We start from the raw sequence: 7,075 nt of genomic DNA on the forward strand, positions 1-7,075 counted from the left end.
AAAGATCACCCACAAATTCTGCAGAAATCACAAATATGTGGTAGGCACACCCAGGGGACTGATACCTTCCATCATTTGCAAAGTATGACTATCTTTTCTTTCTTGCTCTCTCCCCCTTTCTTCTCCTTTAAGGATACACGATGTCCCTCCAGGTTCTGCAGTCTGGGTTTGATTAAATAATTATGAACTTCAAGCAGCAAATCTATCATTTACATTCCTGAACATGCCAACATGTGCCTTTTGTGGGGATGCCAACCAATACCAAAGCTTCTCTCATTATTGTCACTGAAAATACAGTGGTTCAATGTTTGTGCTATTTCCTGGATTTTGGTGATATAATGTTGCCCAGCAATTTGCTGCCAGTGCCAACAACACTAAAGAACTTCATAATAAATCCTTTCTATATTTACTCAGTCCACCACTGTGTCACTGACATTAGCATTTTACGATCTTATGCTCCAAAGCACCTACTTTCTCTCTTTTAGCTCCATGCTATCATGAATCCTAACAGAAAATCCATCAAAGCATGGTTTCTTCAGCTTTTTTGTATAACGATTGCTGTCAGTCATGTTTGTTTTCTGAAAGGACCTGGAGCTTGTAGATCCATCATAGTTGATAGTAAAGATAAACCAAACAAGAGAGAGTGTTTAATTCTGAGATGCTACAAAGAGCTTGGCTTAAAATGTCAGATGCCACCATTTCATTCAGGCTCAACTACAGAGGACAGAACTTACAAACAGAGAAAGATACCAAAAAGTAACAGGGCCAGATTCTGCTCTGAGCTCTGGATAGGTAAGCTCTGCTCCTTCGAGTGACAGGCAGAGTGAGGAGGGTGAGTTTGACTCAACCAAATTGCAATATCATGCTCATGACGGAAAATAAAAAGCAGTGAAGGTGCAGTCCTCAGGGGTATTCCAGCCAACTCATCGTGGAAACCATGGGACCACTGCGGCTCAAATATTGTCCCAGCCCTTTGCTTTAAAATGGTGTAGGATAAAATAAAACACTGCTTTTTTTTTTTTTTTTTTTTTTTTTTGCATTGAAATCCTCCCAGGGCACTCCTGTGAACCCTGAGCCTAAGGTCCTGTCCAAGTGGTCAGTATGGGGCCAAATTCCACCCATTTGTGGTCTTAGCAACAGATGGTGACACTATGGGATCTTCTCCCTGGGAGAAGGAACAGCTACTGTCCAAGCAGGGGAGCAGCTGCTATAAAGACTGAGGGGAAAACAAGAAGCAAATATGTTCTAGGAAAAGGAAGAGCAGATTTCTTGGAAGGAAAAGAGAGCAGAGGGAGATAGTTTTAATTATTTCAGTGAGGAAAGTGAAAGCAATGCTGCCTGGAAAGAGGAGAATGACTGTAGAAGAGAAGGTGCGTGAAGAGACACACTGTGGGACCCGCAGTAATTTTATTTGTTTCTTGCTGAAATAAATGGTGGTTGGAATGTTTTGACTGACAGGAAGGGAATTATTGCTATCCTCTTGTAACCCCCAAAAAGCTCAACAGATTTTGCAGAATATTCTGGCACTGAGCAAGTCCATAAAAAGACACTCATCCCCGAGACCAGAGTATTTTGGAAATGTGCATGTGTGGAATCACGAGGCTGGGACGGAAACTGCTATGTAATCTTAGCTCTCGTGGCAAAAGCAGCTCCCACAGTACTGTGTGATGTGGGCGCACGCAAGCTGAGTTACAAGCCTTCATAGACACAGCCTATCGTTACGAAAATCTCACGGTAAAAGTCGTTTAACTCTTCCTGTCGCTTTCCCCCCAGCCCTGGCAGTGGCAGGAGCGCTACAACAGCAGGGCCACGGCGTGGAGCTGGGAGGGAGGCAAGGCTTCACAGCCCCTTCCAGTGTTTTCAGTCATTGCAGGGCATTTTGAATAAGGATACTTGCAAAGAAAATGAGATACTGAAGCCATGCATGGCAAGAAAGACTATCTGATTTACAAAAAATAAAACTAAGGGATGTTTTGGCTCAGCAGCTCACAGTGCCTACAGACCCGAGGGACTTGCTGCAGGCTGTCAGCCACCAGAGGACACTCATGTTGTCTCCAGCAGAACAGAACTCTGGGCAGCACAGAAACAACAGGCCACTAAGCCAAGAGGCTCAGAGCTGAAAACGAACCTTTGCTTCACGTCAGACCCAGATCAGTTTTTGTAAACAGCTTCTAGAGCATGACCTACTGTTTGCTTCTCATGACACAGACTACAAAGCAGGATTCTTCTGATATTGGGCTGTACACCTTTGGACTAAGCCACCTATTAAGCTCTTTGCTTAAGCGTGCTAATGACACAGCGACATTTGATTAAAGGGAGAAAACATTTCAGCTGGTTGAATGGTTAGGGCAATAACCCACTTTTTCCTCTGTTTCAGAGCTTTGTCATATTTATGCAACAGCAGTGCTTTTTATGACTTTGTTTTAAGCCCTCCACACAATGAAAGGGTGTAAAAAGCACAGATAAACATGGAAAGAAAAAATGTTCATGCAGTGCTGCATGCACAGACAGCTGGTCATGTAGCTGAGTATTAAGTTAGCTAAATGTCATACATGAAATTAGATAGATGAAAACATGGGACCAGGTACCAAATAGTGCCTCTGAGTTTATGCCTCTGCTGGGGCCTCTTCCCCCAGAAGAGGCGTGCAAACTCCCAGAAATTCAGGGAATTTAGCATATAAACTAGTAACATTCAATCTAAAAGAATCCAAACAATGAAAAACACCCATTTTTTTCTGTTTATGATTTTTATATTCTAGATGTATTGCTCAAATTCTTTCCTGGTGTAAATCTCTTGAGCTCAGTGTGTCAGCTACAGCTGACACAGCTACAGTTTGTGTGAAAAGCATTTCAGTTACCATTATAAAACATATGAATCTCTGGAATAAAGAAATCTCTTCTGGCACAACATTCCACATTGGCCATATTCTGCTTACAGAAGGATGCGGCATCTCCTTCCTGTTGGGACTGAGGCAAAAGGTAGGGAAAGGCTCGTACATCTGGTTAGAAGCAGGCTGGGTGAATGGGCTGGTATGGCTTCCAGCCACTCAAAGCAACACTGCTGAACTGAGCAATGAGCCTACACATTTTATGAGTTTAAACAGTAAGCAGAGACCGAGCCCTAATTCTCTAAGACTTGTGGTGTGACCAGAAACCACCTCCTTTTCTGCTTCTGATTTTCCTCAGTAGTAAGGAAAACTGAGCTACAAGAACAATATTTCACCAACCATTTCTTCTAAAAGTATTCTAATAAAAACATCCTGAAACTAGCATTGAGCTACTTCCTTTTATAAGTTCCTTTTTTCTTCTGAGTTTTAAGATGGTGGTTTAAAGCAGTGGTTTTAATCCAAATTAAAGAGCACAAAACAGAGTAAACATTATTACTGAAAATAATAAAAAAAATTAAATTGACACGTAATTTATGATTAAATTACCAGCCCAATTAGTTACTGAATTTATAGTAGTCTTTCCCTCAATTTATTCTTATTCCTTTTCCTTATTCCTTATTCCTAATTTATCCTTTATTCCTTATTTAATGGCTGAGAAAATATCCATAAAGCAGATTCTGGGTTTTTAAAAATCTGAATATAAGCAACTGAGAAACAAAAGCAAAAAATACCTGTGCAACTTATCAGAGCCTCTGAGATACTGGGGAATACAGCAGATATCAAAATCAGTTTAATTTATTTTGTCTGTCTCCATCTGTGCACACTGAGCTGCTGGCTTGTTGCGATGCTTGATTTGTTATTTTATACCTCTATGTATGAAGGTCACTTACTCTACTTATGTTTTCACTTATGGGACTTCATTCATTTCACAAACCACTACTGCAAGGATGATAGAAAAGTCTGTTGAAAGATATGAAATCCCTATGATACAAAGGTGGCAGTGATTATTCTCACACTGTGACTATTGGAAGGAAATTTCCCAGGGTTGATTTTGGACACTGTGCTCCTAGATTGACAGCTTTGGTATTTTAGCAGCAGTACAGGTTGCAGTCTACCAAAAGACCTTTGTTAACAGTGTGCAAATGCAATTTAAGGTATGGGATTTCTTTTTGCCATTGTCTTTGAGAACACTCGAGCATTCCTACACACTTTCATGCCCAGCAAAGCACCTTAGAGCTGGTTAATATCTTAAGATAAACCTATAACGCGGCCTAATGTTTTGGTGTCAGGTTGTTGGTTGTTTTTTTTTTTTTGGGGGGGGGGGGGGGGGGGGGGGGGGGCTGGGGAGGGAATGTGTTTTTTGTTGTTGCTGTTGTTTTTTAGTCTGGCTGTGACAAAAGCCAGAGAGCCAGATCCTTGTAAATCTGAATAAGGTTTCTGAAAAAGAAACCTTATTTTTCTGAAAAAGAAAGTTATGCTGGTTACATTTGCTGAGGATCCGATAAGCTTGGTTACATTTCCTACAGTTATGACCCATGTTTGAGTTGCTGATGAAGGTAGCTTGGATATTGCCACTCTCTCTTTTCTCATTACTGTATTTTACTCTCTATGGCAAAGCACTTACCAGTGCACTTTGCCTGCATGGCTCTTCTAATGTGTTACTATAGGGAGTGAGGAAAGAGCAGCTTTTCACTATTAACCTGTTGGTGTTTGTATCAAGTACTTACCCTTAGTGGATAAGGCCCATTTCCAACATAAAAGTCTCAGGAAAGGCTGATACTGCAGAAGATGACAATAAGACTGAGCATGAAGAACCCTGGGCCTGTTGCTGAGTTGTTCTTTTCCATTCAGACAGCCATGACTTGATTACTTACTAGATAGTCTTTCTGCATGGCAAACTATAAAAGAGGATCTCTTTTATACAAACCATTGTAGCTGTTAAGCTATGTGTTTTTCTACATACCTGCTAGAACCATCTGACTAACAAAACACTCTGGTATAGTTGAAAAATAACCCATGATCCCCCTTCTTCAACATGGAATGTACATATCATCAAAAGGAAGCAATGGCTTCAACACATTTGGGAATTCAGTCCTTTTGGTAATTTGATCTTTCATTTTCCACCACACAACATTCAAATGCTATGTTTTCACCATGTACAGAGAAGTGTTGCCTATTTCTTAACCCTAATCCCTCCATGTTTCTATCTTCATTAATCTATCCATAGAGCAAATTACTGTATCCCTATTTTCCACTTCTACAACCACTTTGCTTCTCTGTCGTCACACAGTCCTATTGGACATGATACAACTTTCTTGTCTGATTCTCCAACTGTCTTCATCCTTATTGCTCATTTAGATGTATGAACTCTATATGAGGTATGATCTCTATACAAACTCTGAGAAGTGAATTAAGCAACAATTACTGTAAAAAAATTGGCTATCCTCTTAGACTTATCTGTACCTTACCTTGAGTACACATGGGCAGAGAATGGCACATGTTCTTTTCCACTTATATCCTTACCCTTAGTCATGCTAGTCAGCTCACACCTGTAAGTGGAATAGAAATGCATGTGATGCCCCAAGCTTTGCCTTTCCAGCTGTTCTGAGCACTTAGTGCTCCTCTGACGCTCTTTTAAAAAAGGTTTAAAAGTAAGTGCAAGATTAAACAGAACTTCAATAGCAAGAGTCTGTCTGACACTAGGAATTATTCCTGCCATGATCATCACTAAATAATATTGCTGCAAGCAAGAATCGCATTGTGCAAACCAAATAAAAACCAAGCAAGCCCTTTCAAACCCTTAGAGCTCTTCCAACAATGTTTTCTCAAAATTCATAAACTCATGTTTCAAGAAAGTACTGTAAAAAAATCTGATTTGCTGGATGGGTGGGGTTTTGCTGGCACAGCACCAGGTCATACGTATGGGATTCTGCCATGCTTGCTGTTTTCTTTTTCAGGTAAAGAGAAGTACATGAAAGGCACGAGCAAACTGCAAAATAATCAAACTCCTTTCCATCATTAACCTTCCTAAAAAACAACCAACCAAACTAAATGCAAGGCAACAGTAAGTGAAATAGAGCACAAAGTATCAGTGATTAAAAATATCACATGCAAGAAGCATATGCTATTTGGGGGCTCAGTCCTCTGATGGATGCAGTATTTGCAGGGGTAAGAGAGAAAAATACCTAGGTTATATTACAGTTCACTGATTTATGGGAAAACATCTATTTTACCACTTTGTGCCGTATTTCCATTGATTTACCTGAAATATCAGTTTTAAATCTTTGTCTTCCACCTGTGCCAATGAGTACATCAGGACATTATAGATGTGTCTCTGTGTAGCCTCAACACTCTTTAAAGCACAAAGGCCTGCCATGAAGTGGTAGGTGTGGATTCTCTCACCATGCAGCTCTGGAAAATGTCATCTTCTGGACCCACCTGAGACAAAGGAAGAGTCTACTGCCTTCAAGTACTCATGGTGACTTGGCTGTTAGCTCTTTCTGCACATTTTAATAGCTTTCTAACCTGCTTTTACCTGATTGAGATGAATTTTCAAAGCACTGTGACAAACTGTTTCAGTGGACCTGGCTTATTTTAGCACTATAATAACATCAGGCTGAAACAGCACATTAGGTCTTAAAGTCCAGTCACCTGAGACTGCAGAAAAAGTATCTAGCACAAAAGAGCCCAGCGAGTGTTTCCCTACACAGCCCACCTACTGTGGCTGCAGTGGTTTCTCAACATCCACTAAGAAAGTCCAGGTAGTAAGGTAAAAGCTCAATTATAATGAACTTCATTAAGAAAGCAAGCAGTTACTGACATTACTGACCAAAGACCTATGTCCCCTGATAGAAGAGTTTACTAACGAACATCCAGGATCGCTTTAGAAATGGATTACCTATGCTGTCATAGAAGATTATTCTTATAATTTTTAAGAGAAAGCACAGCTCCCAAATGTGCAGCCTTGCCAGCCTTGACGTGGAAGGAAAAATTCCCTCCTGAATCCAAATGGGGAGGCTGATTTATGCAATTGCTGAAGGCACCAGCCAGGTGCTGGGGAGTCTCATGTGCCTGACTTGCTTGCTGGCTGTGATAAATCTCCCCAGTTCTACCGGGGACAGCCAGCAGACCCCAAAACATTTCTGAGAAGCCACATAATGCATGAAACCCCCTCCCCACCCTCCAGG

The 7,075-nt window shown here is 40.8% G+C and overlaps 1 long non-coding RNA gene across 1 annotated transcript; it reads right to left on the minus strand.

Annotated features, from left to right (window-relative positions):
• Positions 1–4,582: 4,582 nt before the first annotated feature.
• Positions 4,583–6,641, minus strand: LOC136791659 (uncharacterized). The gene is made up of 3 exons (XR_010834048.1): positions 6,151–6,641; positions 5,357–5,437; positions 4,583–4,786 (listed from the first exon to the last, which is right to left on the minus strand). It is a non-coding gene; the product is annotated as an uncharacterized lncRNA (long non-coding RNA).
• Between the last annotated feature and the right edge of the window lie 434 nt (positions 6,642–7,075).

Source organism: Anser cygnoides, chromosome 10 (assembly GCF_040182565.1).
Source record: "Anser cygnoides isolate HZ-2024a breed goose chromosome 10, Taihu_goose_T2T_genome, whole genome shotgun sequence".
Taxonomy (NCBI): domain Eukaryota; kingdom Metazoa; phylum Chordata; class Aves; order Anseriformes; family Anatidae; genus Anser; species Anser cygnoides.